We start from the raw sequence: 27,334 nt of genomic DNA on the forward strand, positions 1-27,334 counted from the left end.
GGTTTCTATGGGTTTGATGACATTCCATTCGCTCCTTTCCAGCCATTATTATGAGCCGTCCTCCCCTCAGCAGCCTCCACTGATATTGCCTATTATTAATATTAGTCATATGATCTGAAAAACTATTAGTCAACTGGGATGAAAAACTTCCCAGAGATATTTTAAGTTGAGTTTCTGCCTGCTCCCTGTTAGTCATAAGCTGGAGTCCCTTACTCACTATAAACACCAGGGTTGTGGTTCATTTATAATAATGTGGGGGGGAAGTCTCTACATCCTCTTTGAAAATCATAAGAAATGAATATGAATATTAATAATTGCCTATGCTTGGAATGTGTTAGCCTGGCCGACGTGTGGACTTAGGTGTTAGGTGTCAACCATAATAGGATGTGTTTCTCAAAAAATGTTTAAAAAAAATGTTTTTAAGATTTAGGAGCTCAGTGCTGTTTATTGTATTGGTTAGGTGGTTACATATCAAATACATTGTTCAATGTTTTTATTCACAACTAAAATATGTCTCCATATCTAAAATAAACATTAACAAAACGTTTTGATTAATGAAAATCCTTCCCCAACATTTTTAGACCTACTTCAGATGTGTTTACATCTTGAATGAATTGCATCTTTCTAACACTGACATATTGAGGTAGGTTGTATAATCAAGTAGCATATCTAATCAAAACAAAGACACCACAGTTTTTTGCCCTTGCTGTAGGGTTGGTGAGTTGTAAACAATGGATCGCGTGTCAGCAGCTGGAAATTGATTGCGCTGCCACATTTGACTGAGCAGTCACTGGAACAGGAGTAAAGTTTCACTTAATAGATTAATAGACCGGGCGGGTCTCATAGACTAGACACCACATAGTAAACAAAAATCTGGGACACTGAAATTAGTATGTTAAGTGTGGTATGGTTACAAAAGTATAACGCAAATGTCTAGCAACTTTAGCATTTTAGCTAATTAGCAACTTTGCGACTACTTACTACCTTTTAGCTACTTTTCAACTATTTAAAACATGTTAGCTAACCCTTCACCTAACCCTAACCTTAACCCTTTAACCTAAATAATAACCCTAATCTTAACCAGTGGTGTAGTGCTATTTTGTTAGGTGAGGGAGCAKAAAAATAACATGTTTTCATCAATCAAAGTTTGTACTGACAGATATAGCCTATAATTTTWGAATATGCATAAAATGCATCCTCCAATTGCAACATCTGGCTATGCCCACACATTTTGTGTAGCTTAGGCTACCTAATTTCAAAATAGGCCATCATCACTGTCAATCGTGAATGATAATTATTCATGTTTTACCGGTGAAAAGTCCAAACTGCTTCTGCATGCCAATCATTTGATTGATTATAATCAGTTTCATGGGAGTATGCATTTATATCTTCTTGAATTACTGTTTCTAAGTGAATTAGAGCAGATGGTGCTAACAAACTATTAGCCTTTCTTGTATTTTGTTTCAAAGTATATATCCTGCCTAGTGACGAACTCTGTTGAGTTTTGACACATTATCATTTTTGGGGGACTATTCAGCTCAGGCTAACCATCCTAACATCTCATTAGAGATGAGGCGGTGTTTTTGATGTAACAGTAACGATATAGGCCTACTATGCTATAGTATTATATTCTGTTCTGTTATGTAAAATGAAAATTCATAATTATGTGATCTAGACAATGATTCAGCATTGATCTAACTACTAAACAAGCACCGTTTTGAGAAGTAATAATCTTCTATTTGTAATAATAAGAATAATAAGTGATGAAAATGACCATTAGGTGTAGGCAACAGATTTTGATGAGATGTCATTTTAAGCAATTGTAGCACCCTTCGTGGTGTTGAAAGGACAGCGCCAGGATCGCACAATTATGTTAATAAASTTCAACCAACTGGTTGTGGTSCTGGAGGATAGCTGAAGGATAGCTCAGCCATTTGGCCAGTTCAGGAACAAACAACAATACTCCTTCAGTAGGCCTGTAGCCTAATAGGCCTGTGACTACTGTATGTGGTGTAGTTATTTGTAGTCTATAGCCTAATGAAAATACAAATACATACAGTAGAGGCCACATATTGTTCTGGGTTCCACTGTTCAAGAGGCGGTCCTTGGAGTTTTATGAATATCGAGGCAGACACACGTGTGTGCACACGTAGACTATTGTTTGGCATCATTATCGACAACGCCAGAGAGAAGACAGGGAAGAAACCACCATTTACCTACCTCTAGGCTGTTAAACAGTAACCGTCAAAAGTCTGGACACACCTACAGTGCTCATTCAAGTGTTGTTGTTTTTTTAAACTATTTTCTACATTCTAGAATAATAGTGAAGACATCAACACTATGAATTAACACATATGGAATCATGTAGTAACCAAAAAAGTGTTAAACAAATAAAAATATATGTTATATTTTAGATTCTTCAAAGTAGCCACCCTTTGCCTTGATGACAGCTTTGAACACTCTTGGTATTCTCTCAACCGGCTTTATGGGGAATCCTTTTCCAACCGTCTTGAAGGAGTTCCCACATATTCTGAGCACTTGTTGGCTGCTTTTCCTTCACTCTGTGGTCCAACTCATCCCAAACCATCTCAATTGGGTTGAGGTCGGGTGATTGTGTAGGCCAGATCATCTGATGCAGCACTCCATCACTCTCCTTGGTCAAATAGACCTTACACAGCCTGGAGGTGTGTTTTGAGTCATTGTCCTGTTGAAAAAAAAATGATAGTCCCACTAAGCCCAAACCAGATGGGATGCCGTATTGCTGCAGAATGCTGTGGTCGCCATGCTGGTTAAGTGTGCCTTGAATTCTAAATAAATCACTGCTAGTGTCACCAGCAAAGCACCCCCACACCATCACACCTCCTCCTCCACGCTTCACGATGGGAACCACACATGCAGAGATCATCTGTTCACCTTCACCTCTGTATCTCACAAAGACTTGATGGTTGGAACCAATAATCTCAAATTTGGACTCATCAGACCAAAGGACAGATTTCCACCGATCTAATGTCCATTGCTCGTGTTTCTTGGCCCAAGCAAGTCTCTTCTTCTTATTGGTGTCTAGTAGTAGTGGTTTCTTTGCAGCAATTCGACCATGAGGCTGATTCACTCTGTCTCCTCTTATTTATTTATTATTTTATTATTTCACCTTTATTTAACCAGGTAGGCAAGTTGAGAAACACGTTCTCATTTACAATTGCGACCGGCCAAGATAAAGCAAAGCAGTTCGACACATACAACAACACAGAGTTACACATGGAGTAAAACAAACATACAGTCAATAATACAGTAGAAGAATAAGTCTATATACAATGTGAGCAAGTGAGGTGAGATAAGGGAGGTGAAGGCAAAAAAAAGGCCATGGTGGCGAAGTAAATACAATATAGCAAGTAAAACACTGGAATGGTTGATTTGCAGTGGAAGAATGTGCAAAGTAGAGATGGAAATAATGGGGTGCAAGGAGCAAAATAAATAAATAAATAAATACAGTAGGGAAAGAGGTAGTTGTTTGGGCTAAATTATAGATGGGCTATGTACAGGTGTAGTAATCTATGAGCTACTCTGACAGCTGGTGCTTAAAGCTAGTGGGGGATTTCAGAGGGTTTCCAGTTTCAGAGATTTTTGTAGTTCGTTCCAGTCATTGGCAGCAGAGAACTGGAAGGAGAGGCGGCCAAAGGAGGAATTGGTTTTGGGGGTAACCAGAGGATATACCTGCTGGAGGCGCGTGCTACAGGTGGGTGCTGCTATGGTGACCAGCGAGCTGAGATAAGGGGGAACTTTACCTAGCAGGGTCTTGTAGATGACCTGGCCAGTGGGTTTGGGACGAGTATGAAGCGAGGGCCAGCCAACGAGAGTGTACAGGTCGCAGTGGTGGGTAGTATATGGGGCTTTGGTGACAAAGCGGATGGCACTGTGATAGACTGCATCCAATTTATTGAGTAGGGTATTGGAGGCTATTTTGTAAATGACATCAACGAGTCGAGGATTGGTAGGATGGTCAGTTTTACAAGGGTATGTTTGGCAGCATGAGTGAAGGATGCTTGTTGCGGAATAGGAAGCCAATTCTAGATTTAACTTTAAATTGGAGATGTTTGATGTGAGTCTGGAAGGAGAGTTAACAGTCTAACCAGACATCTAGGTATTTGTAGTTGTCCACATATTCTAAGTCCGCGCGTCCAGAGTAGTGATGTTGGACAGGCGGGCAGGTGCGGCAGCGATGGTTGAGAGCATGCTTTTAGTTTTATTTGTATTTAAGAGCAATTGGAGGCCACGGAAGGAGAGTTGTATGGCATTGAAGCTTGCCTGGAGGTTAGTTAACACAGTGTCCAAAGAAGGGCCAGAAGAGTATACAGAATGGTGTCGTCTGGGTAGAGGTGGATCAGAGACTCACGCAGCAAGAGCGACATCATTGATGTATACAGAGAAGAGAGTCGGTCCAAGAATTGAACCCTGTGGCCCCCATAGAGACTGCCAGAGGCCGGACAACAGACCCTCCGATTTGACACATGAACTCTATCAGAGAAGTAGTTGGTGAACCAGGCGAGGCAATCATTTGAGAAACCAAGGCTGTCGAGTCTGCCGATGAGGATGTGGTGATTGACAGAGTCGAAAGCCTTGGCCAGGTCAATGAATACGGCTGCACAGTATTGTTTCTTATCGATGGCGGTTAAGATATTGTTTAGGACTGGAGCATGGCTGAGGTGCACCCATGACCAGCTCTGAAAAGATTGCATAGCGGAGAAGGTATGTGGATTTGAAATGGACTGTAATCTGTTTGTTGACTTGGTTTTCGAAGACCGTAGAAAGGCAGGGTAGGATAGATATAGGTCTGTAGCAGTTTGGGTCAAGAGTGTCCCCCCTTTGAAGAGGGGGATGACCGCAGCTGCTTTCCAATCTTTGGGAATCTCAGACGACACGAAGGAGAGGTTGAACAGGCTAGTAATCGGAGTTGCAACAATTTCAGCAGATAATTTTTGAAAGAAAGGGTCCAGATTATCTAGGGCTGATTTGTAGGGGTCCAGATTTTGCAGCTCTTTCAGACATCAGCTGACTGGATTTGGGAGAAGGAGAAATGGGGAAGGTTTGGGCGAGTAGCTGTGGGGGGTGCAGTGCTGTTGACCGGGTAGGGGTAGCAGGTGGAAAGCATGGCCAGCCGTAGAAAAATGCTTATTGAAATTCTCAATTATTGTGGATTTGTCGGTGGTGACAGTGTTTCCTATCTTCAGTGCAGTGGGCAGCAGGGAGGAGATGTTCTTATTCTCCATGGACTTTACAGTGTCCCGAAATTTTTGGAGTTTGTGTAGCAGGAAGCAAATTTTGCTTGAAAGCTAGTTGGCTTTTCTAATGCCTGTGTATATGGTTTTAGCTTCCTGAAAAGTTGCATATCACGGGGGTGTTCGATGCTAATGCAGAAGCCCATTAGGATGTTTTTGTGTTGGTTAAGGCAGTCAGGTCTGGAGAGAACCAAGGGCTATATCTGTTCCTGGTTCTAAATTTCTAAAGGGGGCATGCTTAATTTAAGATGGTGAGGAAGGCATTTAAAAAAAATAACCAGGCATCCTCTACTGACGGGATGAGATCAATATCCTTCCAGGATACCCCGGCCAGGTCGATTAGAAAGGCCTGCTCGCTGAAGTGTTTCAGGGAGCGTTTGACAGTGATGAGGGGAGGTCGTTTGACCGCTGACCCATTACGGATGCAGGCAATGAGGCAGTGATCGCTGAGATCTTGGTTGAAAACAGCAGAGGTGTATTTAGAGGGCAGGTTGGTTAGGATGATATCTATGAGGGTGCCGTGTTGACGGCTTTGGGGTGGTACCTGGTAGGTTCATTGATAATTTGTGTGAGATTGAGGGCATCAAGCTTAGATTGTAGGATGGCTGGGGTGTTAAGCATGTTCCAGTTTAGGTCGCCTAGCAACACGAGCTCTGAAGATAGATGGGGGGGCAATCAGGTCACATATGGTGTCCAGAGCACAGCTGGGGGCAGAGGGTGGTCTATAACAGGCGGCAACAGTGAGAGACTTGTTTTTAGAGAGGTGGATTTTTAAAAGTAGAAGTTCAAATTGTTTGGGAACAGACCTGGATAGTAGGACAGAACTCTGCAGACTATCTTTGCAGTAGATTGCAACACCGCCCCCTTTGGCCGTTCTATCTTGTCTGAAAACGTTGTAGTTAGGGATGAAAATGTCATAATTTTTGGTGGTCTTCCTATGCCAGGATTCAGACACGGCTAAAACATCCGGGTTGGCAGAGTGTGCTAAAGCAGTGAATAAAACAAACTTAGGGAGGAGGCTTCTAATGTTAACATGCATGAAACCAAGGCTATTACGGTTACAGAAGTCATCAAAAGAGAGCGCCTGGGGAATAGGAGTGGAGCTAGGCACTGCAGGGCCTGGATTCACCTCTACARCACCAGAGGAACAGAGGAGGAGTAGGATAAGGGTACGGCTAAAAACTATAAGAATTGGTCGTCTAGAACGTCTAGAACAGAGAGTAAAAGGACGTTTCTGGGGGCGATAAAATAGCTTCAAGGAATAATGTACAGACAAAGGTATGGTAGGATGTGAATACAGTGGAGGTAAACCTAGGTATTGAGTGATGATGAGAGAGATATTGTCTCTAGAAATATTGTATTGTATTATTATATTATATTGTCTCTCTTGTCTCTTAACAGTTGATGTTGAGATGTGTCTGTTACTTGAACTCTGTGAAGCATTTATTTGGGCTTCAATCGGCGGCTGGTAACTCTAATGAACTTGTCCTCTGCAGCAGAGGTAACTTTGGGTCTTCCTTTCCTGGCGGGGGTCCTCATGAGAGCCAGTTTCATCACAGCCCTTGATGGTTCTTGAAACTGCWCTTGAAGAAACTTTCAAAGTTCTTGAAATGTTCCATATTGACTGACCTTAATGTCTTAAAGTAATGATGGACTGTTTTTCTCGTTGCTTATTTGAGCTGTTCTTGCCATAATATGGACTTGGTCTTTTACCAAATAGGGCTATCTTCTGTATACCACCCCTACTTTGTCACAACACAACTGATTGGATCAAACACATTAAGAAGGAAAGAAATTCCACAAATGAACGTTTAATAAGGCACACCTGTTAATTGAAATGCATTCCAGGTGACTACCTCATGAAGCTGGTTGAGAGAATGCCACGAATGCCATCAAGGCAAGGTGACTACTTTGAAGAATCTCAAATAAAATAAAAATGTGGATTTGTTTAGCTCTTTTTTTAGTTACTACATGATTCCATATGTGTTATTTCATAGTTTTGATGTCTTCACTATTATTCTACAATGTAGAAAATAGTAAAAATAAAGAAAAACCCTAGAATGAGTAGGTGTGTTCAAACTTTTGACTGGTACTGTACATATTTATTTGGTTTGTCATGGAATTGTACTAGGAATTCAATCAAATGTATTTAGAATTTATCAGAAAGCATTTTCCATAAATAATTTTACCAGGTCCAAGTATTCTCAAATTGCGAAAAGTGAGGGAGCACCTCTCCTTTGCACTCCGGCAGCACRACACCCCTAACCTTAACCCTAACCCTAACCCCTAGCCTAGCTTATGTTAGCCAGCTAGCTAATGTTAGAGTTTAACTTTAGCCACAACAAATTTGAATTCATAACATATCATACGAAATAGATTATGGATAACTACAAATTAATACATAGCATACCAAACGTAATTTACTAATTTTAGCATCCCTGATTTTCATTTACTTTCTTACGTCTACCCATGAGTCCAGGTTGCATAATCGGAGCTAAGGCGGGTTGTGGAGGAGAGCTCGGCAGGAGCATGATTCGACATGGTTAGAGGTGATGGCTAGAGACTCAAGACTGACCCGTCCCCGCCTCCTCTTCTATCTTATCCTAGGTTGGGTCAGCCTCACAAACAAATTCCGCAACCTGCGTCCTCATAATAAAAGACACCGATTGCCCGGCGCGCAAACTGACTTTCCTGGCTACTCTGTGAGAAAAGAGGACAAGGACACCTGGCGAGGTGGGTCTTCGGTGATCTATTGGTCATGATGATGTTGATGCTGATCGTTGCTTTCGTTCCTTCTGTTCACTCATATCAATTTTCACTCTCTGGTTGAATTTGACTTTGTAGGGCTTGTGCGGAGACATGTTAACAGTTGCGTTTGCATTGGGCGCCATCCTCACCGCTTTACCAGGTAACTGCATAATACAACTTATTGCACCTTAGTTACCGGCATTTTATGAAATGCCACTTCAGTAGCCTATAGCCTATGTTCTAAAATCATTCTGTTCTGTGCTTATACTTCTAAAGTTACCCAGGTGTCCTTGCATTGCGTACAGATTATTTATATGGTATTGATCTGTGAGACAGACAGTCAGCAGCAGGCAGCATATGAGGACACCCTGCACACATTATTGGCTTCATCAGTAATGTTTGTGTTTTCTTCCAGGCTCTGGGGGTAGCAAGTGGACTGTGTCCTTCACCCGGAGAGAGATCTGTGTCTGGGCTGGGACCACTGTCACTCTCCCTTGTTGGTATGACTACCCATCAGGACACACTGTCAGGAGGGTGATGTGGTTCAGGGTCTCTGGCCGGAGGGAGTTTGCCCACCACTCTGACTCCAGCTTGGTTAGCATGTCTTATAGAGGAAGGACAAAGTATACAGGCAGCCATAAAAGCTGTGGGATTCAGATCACCAACGTGAAGCTTGGCGATGCTGGACAGTACCACTTCAGGTTTGAGACAGACCACCCACAGGGACGATGGACCTCCCCGGACACCATCTCGCTCTTTGTCACAGGTCAGTCATCTATCCTGCATATCAAAACAACTTTTGTAATTTTGGTTCATTTGATTACATCTCTATAAGTCCCATGTTAATCTGTGCTTGAAATGTATTCATTGTAGCATGTTGTGGAGCATTTCCATTGACAATTACCATGTTCACTGTGATACATGGTTCTCCGAGCCACAATTATTCCAGGACATACACATACAGTAACAGTGTCTAATACACACAGCTGTTCAGGCTATATCAACGCCTTACGTCATAGCACAGAGGAATATAATGTTAGGTAAACAAAGCAGAGTTATATTCGTTGAATGTTGTTCCAGAATTCTCTCTGTCTGTGTTGCTCCCAGAGCTTCAGGTTCAGGTCCATCCTGCGAGGACAGCCAACATGTTTGGGTCAGGAGAGACAGTGTACCTGGGCTGTATGGCCAGAGGCTGTGCTGCAGAAGGGAGGAGTCTTGCTCTCTACAGGAACGGCATCAACCTGGGATCACCTGAGAAGTGGCTGACCATCTACAACTTTGACAGGCAGCACGCTGGTACCTACACCTGTCGCCCAATCCCCCCACAGAATGTTCAGTCTCCACCGCTGGCCTTGGCTCTGGGACGTGAGTAGTGTTTATGTGTGATTGACATTTGAATTTTCATGACCTTATAGGTTTCAGTGAGTATTTACTTTCTATCCCCCGTCTCTCTCTCTCTCCCCTTTCCATCTTCCTATTTCATTTTCTTCTTTTCATTATCTTTACCTGTCAAATCAAATCCCATTTTATTGGTCACATACACATGTTTAGCAAATGTTATTGCGGGAATAGCTAAATGCTTGTGTTTCTAGCTCCAACAGTGTAGTAACTCTCTCCTTCGCTCTCCCCAACATCCCCTAGATGCTCCTCGTTCCACAGTGATTGAGGTGAGTCCCATGGGTGTGGTAGTGGAGGGGGTCTCTGTGACTATGACCTGCAGCAGCAGTGGGGCTCCGGTGGTGGAGAGCTATGCCTGGTTTAAGGACAGGGAGAGTGGCAGCATTCCAGACAGCTTCAGACCCCAGCTCCACCTGAAGAGGGTGTCCCACACCGACCGGGGAGAGTACTTCTGTGTGGCACGCAACCCACTTGGTACAGAGAGGTCCAAACCTGTCCTGCTCAACGTCACATGTAAGGGCCTGGCTGTTGGTATCTATACATGTCTATACATTATCAGTGCGTATTTGGTGTATTTGACACACATTGCTTGCAGTACGGTTTTGGAAGCAGTTGATACCATGGAATTGGAAGTCTAGTTCTATGGTCAATACAACAATTAGTGTATAACTAGTGAGTCTGATATGGTCATATTAAGTTATTGCCTTCTATAGGGAAAAAAAGTATATTACTGTTGTAAAGATTTAACATCTATTCATCTTTCACATGACCAAGTGCCAAACTGCCAGTAGTTCATGACACTGTCTGTGAGGGTAGTCTGGGTCAATCATGATTGGGTAATATGTTTATTTTGGCAACTATGGGGGCATCATTAGTCACAAGGCCTACAGCAGGAAGTTACAGTACATTTTCCACAATGTCCACAAGGCCATTTTGACTTCTTAAATTGTCACTGCATAACTCTACTTTTCATACCTGCAATCTACGTTACTACTCTGCCAAACGAGTACATCATAACAATAATGTATTGTTTTGTTGTCCAGACTCTCCAAAGAGCACCAAGGTGTTGGTTAGTTCAACAGGAGACATCAAGGAAGGCTACTCTGTCAACCTGACCTGCAGCAGCAAGGCCCACCCCCCAGTGGACCGCTATGCCTGGTTCAAGATCATGGGGGGTCAGACCTGGGCCAAAGGGTCAACACAGAACCTCTCCTTCTCCAGCGTCCGCTCACAGAACGGAGGACAGTACTACTGCACGGCCTGGAACCAACACGGACAGGGGAGCTCCTCTGTTTTCACCCTCGCCATTCTCTGTAAGTAGAACAACAATGTACAATAGTCTTCTGTATAAGTAATGTTCAAATAATGGCTGGCTGTCCACTGTTCTGACTTGTTGCCTGGATTGTGCAGATATAACACTTTAGCTGATAATGTTATGAAACTGTCAGAGGAAATCTGATAATGGTTCCTGACCGCACACTGTAAATTGATGAAAATACTGTGGTCATTTTGCAAGCTCTTCTATTCCAAGAGAGAGTTAAGGTGTACACTGAGTGTACAAAACATTAGGAACACCTTCCTTCAGAACAGAATCAATTTGTCAGGCCATGGACTCTARAAGGTGTCAAAACCATTCCARAGGGATGCTGGCCTATGTTGACTCCAGTGCTTCCCACAGTTGTGTCAAGTTCTTTGGGTGGTGGACCATGCTTGATACACACGGGAAATTGTTGAGCATGAATAACCCAGCAGCGCTGCAGTTCTTGACACACCCAAACTGGTGCGCCTGGCACCTACTACCGTACACTGTTCAAAGGCACTTAAATATTTTGTCTTGACCATTCACCCTCTGAGTGGCACACATACACAATCCATGTATCAATTGTCTCAAGCCTTAAAAATCCTTATTTAACCTGCCTCCACCGCTTCATCAACACTGATTGAAGTGGATTTAACAGGTGACATCAATAAGGGATCCTAGGATTCACCTGGTCAGTATATGTCATGTTCTGTCCACTCAGTGTATGTCCAACCTCAGGAGTGTGTTAAGGTGAGCAGGAGTGTGTGTGGATCCAGTGTGCTGCTCAGGTTCCTCTGTCTGCAAAACGACACCTAAACTCCTTTCTGCTCTGTGGAGGAACCAATCAATCTACCTGTCTCTGTCAGTGTCTCTCTATCTTTCTCTCTCGATCCCTCTCGCCCCCTCTCATCTCTCTAAATATTTGTTTAACTTTCCTTGTTTCTCTCCCTCTCTCTCTCTCCTCCATCACCTTGACTCCCTGTTGGTCTACTCCCCCCTTTTCCCCTTCTCTTCTCTCTCTCTCTCTCCTCTCTTTGCCCTTGGCTGCCTGTCGGTCTACTCCCCCCTTCCCTCCTTCTCCTCTCTCTCTCACTCCTCTCTCTGCCCTTGGCTGCCTGTCTGTCTATCCTATTATCCTTTCTCTCTTTCACTCCCCGTCTGTGCCCCCTCCATGCCACCATCTTTTTTATCCTCTCCCCTATCCCTCTCTCTCTGCATGCCCCCCCCACCTCTCTTCTTCTCCCCTCTCTCCCAGATGCCCCTAAGAACACGTCTGTGTTTGCGCAGCCCTCCAGTGTGATCGACGCGGGCCGTCCTCTGACTCTGACCTGCAGCAGCCAGGCCAACCCGGCGGTGGACAACTACACGTGGTTCAGGATCAATGCGGCTGACGCCTGGGTAACGCGATCGGGCCCCAGCTACACCTTCGCTGAGGTCAGCCCCGGGGAGAGCGGCCAGTACTACTGCGAGGCACGCAACCGTATCGGCGTCCACAGCTCGCCTGTCCTCACTGTCAGGGTCAGAGGTCAGTGGACTGGGCAGGATGGAGGAAGGTTAGAGTAGGAGGTGGGGAGTCTYAACTCAGTGACCCASATGGCTTCTGRCTGMGTGTTTCTTATTTAATCACTACTGTAAATGTAATGTCTGTCTCACAGACATGTTTGGCAAGACACCCTGTCTAAATGTGTCACTGTATGCCCCTCAGTCRGKCCACTCACMKTCCCWGAGTCTTTCTGCTTTCAAWTCTCTGACCTGTGAGTCATATATGGATAACTTTCACTAACTGTAAAAGGGGAAGAAGAGCTGAACTTTGATATCAGATAACAGAAGMCTAGAGATTTGATAATTGATTKWTGGAGCTGACAAAAGCTGGATATTTTYCTCTGTCTGTCTTCCTGTRTATGTCTGTCAATCTTTCTGTCCCTCTTTCCTTCTCATCCTTCTTGGCCTTCTCTTTCCTCTCCTTCACTCTCACTGTCATTGCCCCAAACATCCCCATTCTCCCCTCTATGATGGTGACTACTGTCAGATTTACTCAGACTGAACCAGTTGTTGCTCTCTGATTGGCAGGCAGACTGAAGGTTATCGCCCTGGCCTCAGCTGTGGGCGTGTCTGCTGGTCTCATCACTCTCACTGTGGCCATCATGATCAGGTGACGCACTACACCTTTCAACACTATGATGGTCTATGGAAGGCAGGGGACCTCAGGAACATTGGCCKGAATCAGTGTTACMAGACACTTCATTTGATTGTGGYAATCAATATGTTGTATCTATCTGCCTTCTTCACAGCAAAAACATGCACAGAGTAGACATGGAATATCCAGAGGAAAACAAGAAGGTACTTGACTCTTCCTCTTCCAAGCATTGGCATCAATATAGCCTAGCCATTATGTGATGAAATAATATATAGAAAAATAATTAACAAATAATTGTCGTTGGTTGTATTTATATGGAATAACAGAGGCCATCGGTGACAGCTGACACCCTGTTCTACGAGTCAGTCCAGCAGACCCTTCAGCTGAGGACTGGCAAGATGTCCGACATCCCGGTAGGTTAAACAACAACTCCRACTCTGCACCACTAGGGGGAAACACCATGGTCCACTTGTAATAATCAGGTCATGCCATTAGAATTCCTCATGATTGGATTCCCATCTTCTTTTGAAAGATCYAAGGTAACAATATGTACCTACACTTTAATGACACTGCACCTACCATGTAAATACATCAGGGGTAGTTACAACCCTATCATTCGGCCACATTTTAAACCCAGGTTTGGGCTCTCTCTATTGAAGTGACATCAACCCTTCTTCAGTCCTCTCATGGGAATCCCCCTATTTTCTCTGGTTTAATAGGAGGAGCCAGAGGAGGTGTATGAGAGTGCCCATCCCTCCATCGTACCCCTGAAGGATGCTCCACCCTGCACAGAGGCAGACAGCATCCTCAACTATATCACCGTGCATTACTCCAGGATCCCAAGGTAACCAACCATCTACCATCTCTCACTTCCTCCTCCCCTTCCTTATCATCCTCTTTCTCCTCCTACCCTCTCCCCTTGATCTTCCTCTTTTCTCTTCTTCTTTCCCCCTCTCTCCCCTTTCTACTCACCTTTCTCCTTCTCTCCGCTCCCTTATACTCTCTCCTCCCTCTTTCTCTTCCTACCCTCTCCCTTCCTGCTCATGCATCTCCTCTCTCAGTCGTATCCTTCTCTCTTCCTCTTTCTAACATACAGACCAGTGGCACATTGCATTACCTACAGTTGAAGTCAGAAGTTTACATACACCTAAGCCAAATACATTTAAACTCAGTTTTTCACAATTRCTGACATTTAATCAGAGTATAGATTCCCTGTCTTAGGTCAGTAAGGATCACCACTTTATTTTAAGAATGTGAAATGTCAGAATAATAATAGAGAAAATTATTTATTTCAGGTTTAATTTATTTCATCACATTCCCAGTGGGTCAGAAGTTAACATACACTCAATTAGTATTTGGTAGCATTGCCTTTAAATTGTTTAACTCGGGTCAAACGTTTTGGGTAGCCTTCCACAAGCTTCCCACAATAATTGCTCGTAATTTGGGCCCATTTCTCCTGACAGAGCTGATGTAACTGAGTCAGGTTGTAGACCTCCTTACTCGCACACACTTTTTCAGTTCTGCCCACAAATTGTCTATAGGATTGAGGTCAGGGCTTTGTGATGGCCACTCCAATACCTTGACTTTGTTGTCCTTAAGCCATTTTGGCCACAACTTTGGAAGTATGCTTGGGGTCATTGTCCATTTGGAAGACCCCTTTGCGACCAAGCTTTTACTCCTGACTGATGTCTTGAGATGTTGTTTCGATATATCCACATAATTTTCCTACCTCATGATGCCATCTATTTGTGAAGTGCACCAGTCCCTCCTGCAGCAAAGCAACCCCACAACATGATGCTACACCCCATGCTCACGGTTTAGATGGTGTTCTTCAGCTTGAAAGCCTCCCCCTTTTCCTCCAAACATAACGATGGCCATTATGGCCAAACAGTTCTATTTTGTTTCATCAGACCAGAGGACATTTCTCCAAAAAGTAAGATCTTTGTCCCCATGTGCAGTTGCAAACCGTAGTCTGGCTTTTTTAATGGCGGTTTTGGAGCAGTGGCTTCTTCCTTGCAGAGCGGCCTTTCAGGTTATGTCGATATAGACTCGGTTAACTGTGACCTTTGCTGTTGTTCTGGATTTGTTTGCACTTTTCGCACCAAAGTGCCTTCATCTCTAGGAAACAGAAGCGTCTCCTTCCTTAGCGTATGACGGCTGCGTGGTCCATGGTTTTATACTTGCTATTATTGTTTGTACAGATGAATGTGGTAACTTTAGGCATTTGGAAATTGCTCCCAAGATTGAACCAGGCTGATTTCTTTTGATTTTCCCATGATGTCAAGCAAAGAGGCACTGAGTGGTAGCCTTGAAATACATCCACAGGTACATCTCCAAATGACTCAAATTATGTCAATTAGCCTATCAGAAGCTTCTAAACCATGACATAATTTCTGGAATTTTCCAAGCTGTTTAAAGGCACAATCAACTTAGTGTATGTAAACTTCTGACCCACTTGGATTGTGATACAGTGAAATATATGTGAAATAATCTGTCTGTAAACAATTAATGGATAAATTACTTGTGTCATGCACAAAGTAGTTGTCCTAACTGACTTGCCAAAACTATAGTTTGTTAACAAGAAATTTGTGGAGTGGTTGAAAAACAAGTTTTAATGACTCCAATGTAAGTATATGTAAACTTCCACTTCAAATGTATGCTCATTCCTCTTTTCTTCCCAGTCTGGACCAGATTCAAGTTACAAATGTACCACTGGATGGCGATAAAGAGCCAAAGGATGCTGCCAATGTTGTTTACACTGTCCTGGCCAGACCACACCAGTAGTGGTGCAGGTAAAGTAGGACATCTTTTGATGTCACTAATTTATCTCTGCTAATATATGAACATCAAGAGTTATATACACCTCACAATCTAATGAAATAATTTGCAACAAGTTCAAGTTTGACCATAGAGACAAACATATTCTAAATGTGAATTCAGTGACACACCTCCACTAACGTTGTTGTTGTTTTTTCTCGCATATCTCCCAGATGAGAACTGTAGCTCCAAATGAGTGACATCGCCAGAAGGATCTCTACCATCGACCCCTGAACTGCTTCTGAGCTGGACTGCTCACTCTAAGCCAATATACTGTTTTTCTAATTTACTACAAAGTCTGATTTACTAGGAATAGTTAAAGTAGTTACTTGTAATTCATTTGGCATTATAAGTGGCATTATAACTAATTTATTAGCATTTAACGTTTTACTAGTAGTGGCCAGATAATGAAATATTCCGATATCAGAATCATCCTAAAAATGTATCTTTTTCACACTCAGAAGGAAGTCATTTTGGACATGTTCTCTCTGGGTTCTCTCTATCTCCATAAGATATCATTAAAATGTAACATACTTTACAAATGAAGTTTGGTATGCATCATCACTCATGCTAGTCTTATGGAGGATGTGTGTAAATGTGTTACTGATCATATCTTATGTTTAGGGTATGGTTGGTATGTCCCAAATTGCTTGTTGAAATAGCTTGTGGTCAAATAAACATTTTTAAATGAAGAAAGAATTGCTAGATGTATTAAAGACATTCATCAGGTAGACACTTACCCTGTTTATTCTGATCTATCATGCTGTGGATGTCAGTACTGAGTTATTGATTAATTATTGACATATGAACTATGTACTACTTTTCATAACAGATGAACACGGAAATACTGCAGAGGTCAGAGGGGATATAGGACAAAGACAAGCACCCAACAAATTATTATCAATATTGTTATTATTATTATCATCATCTCGTCAACATATTGAATGTCTCTAAATCGTGAAATCTATTCCCTGCTTACATAGAAAAGTTAGATGACCTTCCCTGTCAACCTTCAGTCTCAACTTCTGCATTCTGCTTGTGAAATTGTTATTATCGCATCAGTACATGGTATTTGCATGGTCATTTGCTGACCAGTCTCATTCTGTGGACATACTCTGTAGATAGGTGAGTGATCCTGTTTCTTTCTATAAAGTTTCACGTGTTTCCTTTCGTGCAGTTGATTTTTATGTTTCCAATGCTAATGTAGAACAGGATTTCTATTAAGAAATTGAAGCATAGTTAAGTTTATTTCATGTTTGGTGAGGATACAAAACAGAATGACTAGATTATGTAAATGTGTATCCCAGTTATGCTGTCTTATTAACAGCAGGGTTGGGGTCAATTCCATTTTAATTCCACTATATTCAGAAAGTACACCAATTCCAATTCCACATTTTCCTCATTGAAAAGCCTTGAAGATAATTGGATTTGGATTTTCAGTGTACTTCTTGAATTTAAATGGAATTGACCCCAACCCTGATTGACAGAGACAGTTACACCTTCTTTAAATTAAAACAATGTTGATGCTGCCACCACCATGCTCCACCGTAGGGATGGTGCAAGGTTTCCTCCAGTCTGTTTGATGATTGGCTTTGCTACTGTCTAATGCTGTATAATTCCCTCAACCTGTGGTGTTGCAGTTTGATGCGGTGTGGCTCTTTGAAACAACCAGTGTCATTACTCTCAAGTTGCCAGGTGAGTAGAAGATATATTTTTTTGTTTGATACTCTATTATTCTGTGGATGCCAGTATTCAGTTATGAATAAATTTATGATATAAACTGCATATTGTATATGGCTCATTAGAGATGAGCAAGGAACTGATCAGAGGGGATATTTGATATTGSTCTAATGCTATTGGTGTTACCTTGATGGTGAAGTATACGTATATTTATCAAATGACTAACCTCAAAGGAAAGTAATATATTATTATCGAAGATTACAGAGTAACTCACTCTTTACATCAATAAAAATACAGAAGTGACTGATAGCCTGTTTGTGCACCAGCATGTGTAGAGTATGATCTTTCAAATTAACATATCTGAAGGTAGGCCACACGTAGGAATGCTATATTATATTTTCCTACCTTTAAAAAGGGCAAATGGGTACTGTACCTACGAGTGTTGTAGATAAGTGTGATTACTGTTTTTTGTGGAAGTAATTGGAAGATGACATTCAACGATACAACACCATAGCTCCATGTGCCTTAACAAGTTGAGGGTAAGGTCATCTAAATCCTTAACCTGTTTACATTATGTGGAACACTGAGCTGATGAGCAAGCACCAACCTTTTGAAGGTTAAACAACAGGGTTATATATTTTGACTAGGTTGATGTCCAGGGACAGTTAGTGAAAAACATAGGTCAATGCAACCCGATTTGGTAAMAAATATGGAAACAGTGGTTAACATTGAGAGATTTATTAATCTCTGAATCTACAGATCCCTTGGTATGTGTGTGTATTTTTGACACTCACTCCCATTAATAGAAGTATAACCTTTATTATGGATTATAGTATTACCATACCCATTGGATTGCACAACCCAGAATGAAGGGTTTGAAATTATGAAGTGTCTTTTTTTTCTGTGTTGATTTCCATTACTTTAATAGGAGTATAGAATATTTTGATATAGAAGCTAAAATCTAAATGCTTACATTAAAATGTAATGATTATTGTCACACAAGTGATGAGGATGGAATGTAATGGACATTTAATGTTTGTGCTTTTCTTATAACTAATTTCTGTGTTCAATTCATGTGCTGTTCTATAAACCAATTTATGTGTTCATGCAAGTGGTTGACTGTACAAATCCTCACTATCAGTAGCTGAAATGTGGCAGTACGCCCAGTCCTTGTTTTGAAAGATATCTCAGTTTCAAGGTCTCAGCTTAGAGAGAAGAAACCTCGTGAGGTATTGGTCTGTCACGCATTATGAACCAGTATTGGTCTGTCACATGAATTAAACAAAACATTAATGATTAATTATGCTACATCATGCAAATATAACTTGTCTGCGTATAGCCGTATATAAGACAACTGTTGGGACTGCCCAGGCAGAGCTCCTGATTGACATGTGTACTATGATGCATTGAGTTGGTTGGAACCTCTCCAGCATGCTGACAAATAAACAATGATTCATTTAAGATTGACTTTGAGTGTCCCTGTGTAAGAATTTCCAAGACATAACCATCTCTGTCTTATGTAACCATACAAAACGTAACATATCATACTAATTTGGTATACTTGATTTACGTTTACTATGTTATGTCTAGTCTACGAGACCAGGCTTTTCTGAGGTCCTCAGAGACAGTAGTACTTAGGGTGATTTTAATGTGCTACTTTATCTTCCTGATATCATTTTATTTGACTTATTTATTTTACTTCCATCAGTCTCTGTGACGCCCTGACCTTAGAGAGCCTGTTTATTTCTCTATTTGGTTAGGTCAGGGTGTGATTTGGGTGGGCATTCTAGTTTTCTATTTCTTTGTTGGCCGGGTATGATTCCCAATCAGAGGCAGCTGTCTATCGTTATCTCTGATTGGGAATCATACTTAGGCAGCCTGTTTCCCACCCTAATTTGTGGGATGTTGTTTTTGCACAMTAGCTGTATAGCCCTGCAGTACTTTACGTTCGTTTTTTTCCCTTTGTTGTTTTTGGTGTTCCTTCAAATAAAGTACGATGAACACTTTCCACGCTGCGCTTTGGTTTCATTCCGACGACGGACGTAACAGTCTCTCTGGTTTCACTGTTGTTTTCTTGCCCTATTCAGTTTCATCTTACCATTTTATTTTGTCTAGATCATCTATCATATCTTTGTCATTTTTATATATGTATTTATTATTTTACTTTTTGTTTTAAGAACTTTCAAATGCATTAACTTGTGATCTATGACTAAAGTTTGATTTGATATAGATTTACGCCATACCATAGGTCAAACATGTCTTTCTAACACGCAGAAATAAGGAATCATTAGGAGTCCTTCCTCTTACTCAAACACCAAGACAATATATCAAATTGCTTCGAAGAAGAAGAAGTCTGTCTCATGATAGCATGGTCAGCATAATGTTTATAACACATTTCTAATGTAGAGTATTTAGCCAAAAACCTGTTTGCCTCTGCCAGTATAGCGGACATGAGCCGAAGAATGGTTGCTCATGGTCACATGAAGGAGTAGCCCCGCCTGCAACTTCAAAATCAATGTCTGGCCTCGGCCCAAGAGGGAATTTCCTCTTGGTATAATGTTAAGACGTTGGTTTCTTCTGCGGTAAACTCAGGGTTTGTATCCCTTCTGTCACATCAGGAAGCTGAAACTTGGCCGCAAGTGGAACTTCCAGCAAGGCAATAACCCCAAGCACTCATCAAAATCAWCATTTTGCAATTCCCAATTGCTGGTCAAAAGTAGTGCACTATATAGGGAATAGGGTACCATTTGGGATGAAACCCTAGCCTGTCTGGGCTTTTATATTGAGAAATGTGATTTGAAATTGAACTGCTAAACTGTCACTCAGGCTGTCAGAACATTACTTTTGCCATTGTCAAAGCAGGGGGAAATTAAACATCTCTGCAGAACGGATGGCCTTCACTGGTTGTGGAATAGATGAAAAGTCTTCAATCAAACATAGATTATGTAGCTCCACCCTATGGAAGAATGAAATAGAGAGAGAAACATACAACCCTTTATCTCCACCTTCCCCCCCATCTATCTGCATAATGATAACAAAGCCCTTTCCCTGTCATTTTAACTAAACTCAGCAACTACGTTTCTTTTCAGCAAACTTAACATGGGTAAATATTTGTATGATCAAAACAAGATTCAACAACTGAAACATAAACTGAACAAGTTCCACAGACATGTTACTAACAGAAATTGAATGATGTGTCCCTGAACAAAGGGGTCAAAATCAAAAGTAACAGTATCTGGTGTGCCCACCAGCTGCATTAAGTACTGCAGTGCATATCCTCCTCATGGACTGCACCAGATTTGCCAGTTCTTGCTGTGAGATTTTACCACACTCTTCCACCAAGGCACCTGCAAGTTCCCGGACATTTCTGGGGGGGAATGGCCCTAGCCCTCACCCTCCGATCCAACAGGTCCCAGACGTGCTCAATAGGATTGAGATCCGGGCTCTTCGCTGGCCATGGCAGAACACTGACATTTCTGTCTTGCAGGAAATCATGCACAGAACGAGTAGTATGGCTGGTGGCATTGTCATGCTGGTGGGTCATGTCAGGATGAGCCTGCAGGAAGGGTACCACATGAGGGAGGAGGATGTCTTCCCTGTAACACACAGCATTAAGATTGCCTGCAATGACAACAAGCTCAGTCCGATGGTGCTGTGACACACCACCCCAGACCATGACGGACCCTCCACCTCCAAATCTATCCCGCTCCAGAGTACAGGCCTCGGTGTAACGCTCATTCCTTCGACGATAAACGCGGATCCGACCATCACCCCTGGTGAGACAAAACCACGACTCGTCAGTGAAGAGCACTTTTTGCCAGTCCTGTTTGGTGCAGCGACAGTGGGTTTGTGCCTATAGGCGACGTTGTTGCCGGTAATGTCTGGTGAGGACCTGCCTTACAACAGGCCTACAAGCCCTCAGTTCAGCCTCTCTCAGCCTATTGCGGACAGTCTGAGCACTGATGGAGGGATTGTGTGTTACTGGTGTAACTCTGGCAGTTGTTGTTGCCATCCTGCAGGTGTGATGTTCGGATGTACCGATCCTGTGCAGGTGTTGCTACACGTGGTCTGCCACTGTGAGGACAATCGGCTGTTCGTCCTGTCTCTCTGTAGTGCTGTCTTAGGCGTCTCGCAGTACGGACATTGCAATTTATTGCCCAGGCCACATCTGCAGTCCTCATGCCTCCTTGCAGCATGCCTAAGGCACGATCACACAGATGAGCAGGGACCCTGGACATCTTTCTTTTTTATGTTTTTCAGAGTCAGTAGAAAGACCTGTTTAGTGTCCTAAGTTTTCATAACTGTGACCTTAATTGCCTACCATCTGTAAGCTGTTAGTGTCTTAACGACCGTTCCACAGGTGCATGCTCATTAATTGTTTATGGTTCATTGAACAAGCATGGGAAACGGTGTTTAAACCCTTTACAATGAAGATCTGTGAAGTCCTGACAAAGGGACGTTTCTTTTCTTGCTGAGTTTAGATATTATAGAGTATACTGTAGGCCTAGCCCTGTCGTTCAGCCATCAAACCATTCACTGCTCCACCAGGTGTGTGGGAAATTTTGATCTTGTGCCTCCCTCCTCCACTGATACATATGGGCTGATGCTGAGAGTCGTTGTGGGAGTACCCATGATGTATAGAGCATTTGGACAAGAGTGAAGAAAAAGAGCAGTGCGTACCTAATTGATGGATTTTGTTTTGGGTAAAAAAACATTGTACAGTTTAAAAAAAACATTATTTAAGAACAAGAAAATCCAGGGGATGAAAAACACTTATTTCCAGTGTGGTCCTCAGTTAATGATATACTACTTTTCATTGAGCTATAAAACATGTACCACTGCAGCAGCTACACTGTAAAAATAGAAAGTCTCAAAACACCATGATTGTGTAATGAAATCACAAAGTAATGCACCTAAGCTGAGATCTGGTGTTTGGAGGATGTTTGAATGTAAACCCAATGTAAATGATTTAATGCACAGAATGTGTTTTAAAACAGAAATTAAGTACAAAGTGGTTCTTCACTGTACCCCGGGCGCCGATGATGTCGAGGCAGCCCCCCGCACCTCTCTGATTGAGACACATTTCAGTTGAATGCATTCAGTTGTGCAACTGACTAGGTATCCCCCTTTCCCCTTTCAAACTTAATACTGGTGTTTTTTTAAAGTGTTGTGAAAACACATTGAGGGTTTCAGTGCATGTAAAAAGCAGCATTAAAACACCAAAACTGTGTTTCTCACACAATAAATGATGTAGAAATAKAAATGGTTTATATCCTAAATATTGATTAATGATAAGGGCCTAAAGAGAATATTTTTGGGGGAATTCCACCTTAACTTTTTCAATGCTTTAATTAGACAGACTAGAAATAGGAGGGGCAGTAAGATTCAAATCAAATGTTAATTGGTCACATACACGTTTAGCAGATGTTATTGCAGGTGTAGCGAAATGCTTGTGTTTCTACCTCCAACATTGCAGTAATATCTAAACAGTTAATATCTAATAATTTCACAACAATACACACAAATCTAAAGTAAAGAAATGTAATTAAGAATATATAAATATTTGGATGAGCTAAACACATTTTTCGCCCGCTTTGAGGATAACACAGTGCCACTGACATGGCCAGGTACCAAGGACTGTGTCCTTCTCCGTGGCCAACGTGAGTAAGACATTTTAACATGTTAACCCTCGCAAGGCAMGCCCTGAAAACATCCCTAGCTGCATCCTCAGAGCATGCACAGACCAACTGGCAGGAGTGTTTACGGACATATTCTATCTCCCTATCCCAGTCTGCTGTCCCCACATGCTTCAAGATGGCCACCATTGTTCCTGTACCCAAGAAAGCAAAGGTAACTGAATATCGCTTCTGTCATCATGAAGTGCTTTGAAAGACTAGTGTCATGGAATTATTGTAAACTTAAAATTATTGTAAACTTTATTATTTAATTACAGCAGTAATGGAGCTTTACAATGAGCCCCCCCCCCCCCCGTAGGTGGTTTGTTGACAGCCCAACCAACAGGACTATGCCACAGCATTTTATAGCAAAGTCCATCCTCTTGGATGTTCATGAACAATCACAGATGAGAAAATGTATACAAAAGGTATATTTTGCTCTCATGCAACAGACATCAAGATTTACATGGTGCCAAATATCTGTTCATTTACTGCTTGCTTGTAAAAAAAAAGACCAATGCAACCTAGAATACTAAATCCTTTCTTTAAAGAAACTGGAGATTGGTTCTCCCTGTTACCTACAAACAGGCACACAGACACTAATCATGGAATGGAATGTTGTCCTATATCACCAATCCATCGTAAATACACTGTCAGTGTTAAATCTCAGGTGAGAGTGTTCTAAAAAAAAAACTATTCTGTTGCATAAAACAACCATTTGATGCAATAACAGTATAACATAATCTTGTAATTTCTGTTCTGACACTAGTCAAGGATCATATCACATGTACCTTACAATTGATTAAATGTAGATTTTTTTGTCACACACAATACCCCATGTCAAAGTGGAATAATGTATTTAGACATTTTTTTAATTAAGTGAAAAGCTGAAATAAGTATTCAACCCCTTTCTTATTGGCAAGCCTAAATAAGTTTAGTAGTAATGATTTGCTTAACAAGTCACATAATAGAGCCCCACAGTGGAGGTGTGTCACGAATATCACCGAAGGTGGCTCCCCTTCCTGTTCGGGTGGCGCTCGGCGGTCGTCGTCGCCGGTCTACTAGCTGCCACCGATCCCTTTTTCCTTTTCGTTTGTTTTTGTCTAATTGGTTTCACCTGTTCCTTGTTGGGTTTTTGGGGTGGGTACTATTCAAGTTCGTTTAGCCCGCTTGTGTTTGTGCGGGCTTGTTGTTATTGTACGTAGGAGGTGTATTGTTGATTTTGGGTTTTCGCTGTCCGGTTTATGTAACAGTGGTCTTTGGGTTGTGTTTGCGCCTGTGTTTTGGCTTCACCCATTTTTGTACCTTTTCCTGTTTACTGTGGACATTAAAGCGTTATTTTCCCGTGAAACTTCTGCTCTCTGCGCCTGACTCCACACCCATCATTCTCCTAACGTTACAAGGTGTCGTAATATCCATTAAACCAAGCAGTCAAACAGGGAAATGGTTCCAATTGTCTTTCCACCATACATTTTTCCCAAAGGGGATTTTAGAAACACTTAAAATAAGGGCTTTGTTTCGTGTACGCTTACATGATGTTTTGATAACCATGTAAAACTCTAGGACAAGGTGACTTTTATCAATATATTCAGCTTTTTTTACTCTGAGATTTGAAAATGCTAGTTTGCCTCGATTCTGTAGTCTAGTGTTGATAAAACGTTTACTTGAGACAGGAGAACAAGTGGAGACATAGGACGAGGTGGATAATTTTATAATAAGGCCGTTTTATTCAAGTGTAAAGATATCAGGCAAAAGCGTGCACGGCCCCTTTCTGTCTGATTCTTATGGAATCGTCGGAGAAGAGGCCCCTCTAAACAGTACATACAGATTATATAGGCAACAAGCAAASTAGGTTGATCTTGTCGTCTGGCCTTCCGATTGGTCGATCTGGGTCGTGGGTAGTCCTGTTCGGCCTGATGTCGACATTCCATTGGCTTTTCACACAGTTCTTTGTCCTAGTCACATCCTAAGGCATCCTGCATGTGRGTTTGTTTTCACAGGCCCTATTCATGGGGGAGGGGATGTGTGTGTGGGTCTGACAAAGTAGTGGGGATGGGTGCATGTTGTGCCAAGAATAGCTTATGTTGAGAAGTGGTTAAAACAAGTTACCAGTATCTTATACAATTTCTTACACTAGTCTAGATCATCATGGCATTTGCAGTTCTGTATGATAGCCGCTATTTAGCATTTCATATGGGGAGGGTAAACACAGGCAAATACATTTATAAAAGTCACCTTGTCCTAGAGAGATTTACATGGTTATCAAAACGTCATGCCACAAAACGTCATGAAACACAGCCATTATTTTAAGTGTTTCTAAAATCCCCTATGGGAAAAATGAATGGTGGAAAAACAATTGGAACCATTTTCCTGTTTGACCGCTAAGTTTTATGGATATTATGACTCATACTGTGGTACTATATAAGTTGCATGGACTCACTGTGTGCAAAAAAGTMTTTAACATGACTTTTGATTGACTACCTCATCTCTTTACCCCAGACATAGGGACCTTACAGATAATTCTCAGTCGAGCAGTGAATTTCAAACACAGATTCAACCACAAAGACCTGCACTACCATCTTATTTCACCTGACCTTTAGAGTGTGTTTTGTTAGGATAACACACGTAGTGACATGTTCTGACACTTGGAACATTCTTCTCAGGTGTTCCTCTGACTGGGATCCAGATCGTTTTCCCGGATTCAAACAATAACAAATAGCAGCAACACAGACAAAGCCTGCTATTTTTTGCAAGAAGTTGTGAAACAGGCTCATGACACTAAACATAACTGAGAGAAACAGAATCTTAAAAACATGTAGGTTATAGACCACACAATGGAAGAAATGAAAGTGGATCAGGGTTGATCAATTCAAAAGTAGGGTCTGTCACATGAGGTTTGAGGTTCTGACTGAAAATGTAACTAAAGGAATAGAAAGTTAAGGACTCATTTGCAGAGGAAATGAAAGTAAAAACAGAAGTGTGACAAACAAATATCACCAACCAAATCAATTGAAAAATCATTTGGAAATCTTTAAACATATTACCTTCAGTTCAAGGGCAAAGTGTTGTACGCGTTTGTGTTACTTGGCTTTCTGTCCCGTTTCTTTGTCCCCTCATCACTCATTAGGATGCAATACTGTGCATTTTCTGCACAGACACTCCAATAAGAGAAGACAGGTTTGTGTCAGAACAGATATATTTGAGTCAAGTTCAAGACTTTTATCTAGTCTTGGGAACATTTGTAATAAATATCATTTATTATAACACAAGCATATTTGCTAATACATTGTTATAACTAACTTCTTTCCAAACAGGGTTTCTCACAAACTCATAGCAGATACGGAGACCCACACACACCCAGAGACAGATGGCTGACACAGGCTTTTTCATAAAGACTGATAAGAAAAGTGGTGCCTGGTACTGCATATCACGAGAAACTGAGACACACACATACCCAAGGACCTGTCTCTTATACACATCTAGATGTGTATAAGAGACAGCCTTTAGTGTAATGTATTGAAGGGTATACAGGCACCCTACTGTACTGTGGATTGGTGTGGCATTCCAGTCCAGCACATTTTTTATGAGACTGAAGTATACTTGCTCATTTGTTTTTATACCTTATTATAATAAAGATAAATAAAAGGGCATGGTTTAGGCTAGCTGAAGTAGAGGGAGAGGATTAAAATTGTCAGGTGCATCTTCTCATGGAATAGCTCCCAATCAGAACATGGAACCACAAAGTCCTGACATGCCCTAACAGTTAGTTAATAACAAGAACAGTGGATTGGATTTATATAGCACCTTTCCACCAGGTGCTTGAAGCATTTTGGTCCTCTGTTGGTAGAGCATGGCGCTTGCAATGCCAGGATAATGGGTTTGTGTCACGGCCGTCAAAAGGAGGAGACGTGTGGTATGCGTAAATTCTTATTTATTCTAAGAATTAACACTAAACAAAACTAACAAAATAACAAAATGAACCGTGAAGCTATACAAATGAGTGCTAACAGGCAACTACACATAGACATAGAACRCACAAAAACCCAAGGGAAATGGCTACCTAAATATGGTCCCCAATCAGAGACAACYATAAACAGCTGCCTCTGATTGGGAACCATATCAGACCACCATAGACATATATATACCTAGACCTACAAATCCCCTAGATATACAAAAACCCTAGACAAGACAAAACTAGCATACCCACCCTAGTCACACCCTGACCTAACCAAAATAATAAAGAGAACATAGATAACTAAGGTCAGGGCGTGACAGCTTGATTCCCAGGACCACCCATACAGTGCAT

General features: G+C 41.8%; 2 long non-coding RNA genes across 4 annotated transcripts in view; both read left to right on the forward strand.

Annotated features, from left to right (window-relative positions):
* Window positions 1-27,334, forward strand: part of LOC139023739 (uncharacterized) — a 183,684-nt gene that overhangs the window by 106,693 nt on the left and 49,657 nt on the right. The window lies entirely within an intron of this gene.
* LOC139023709 (uncharacterized) lies at window positions 16,714-18,814 on the forward strand. The gene is made up of 2 exons (XR_011474845.1): window positions 16,714-16,798; window positions 17,314-18,814. It is a non-coding gene; the product is annotated as an uncharacterized lncRNA (long non-coding RNA).

This window comes from Salvelinus sp. IW2-2015, linkage group LG35 (genome assembly GCF_002910315.2).
Source record: "Salvelinus sp. IW2-2015 linkage group LG35, ASM291031v2, whole genome shotgun sequence".
Lineage (NCBI taxonomy): Eukaryota > Metazoa > Chordata > Actinopteri > Salmoniformes > Salmonidae > Salvelinus > Salvelinus sp. IW2-2015.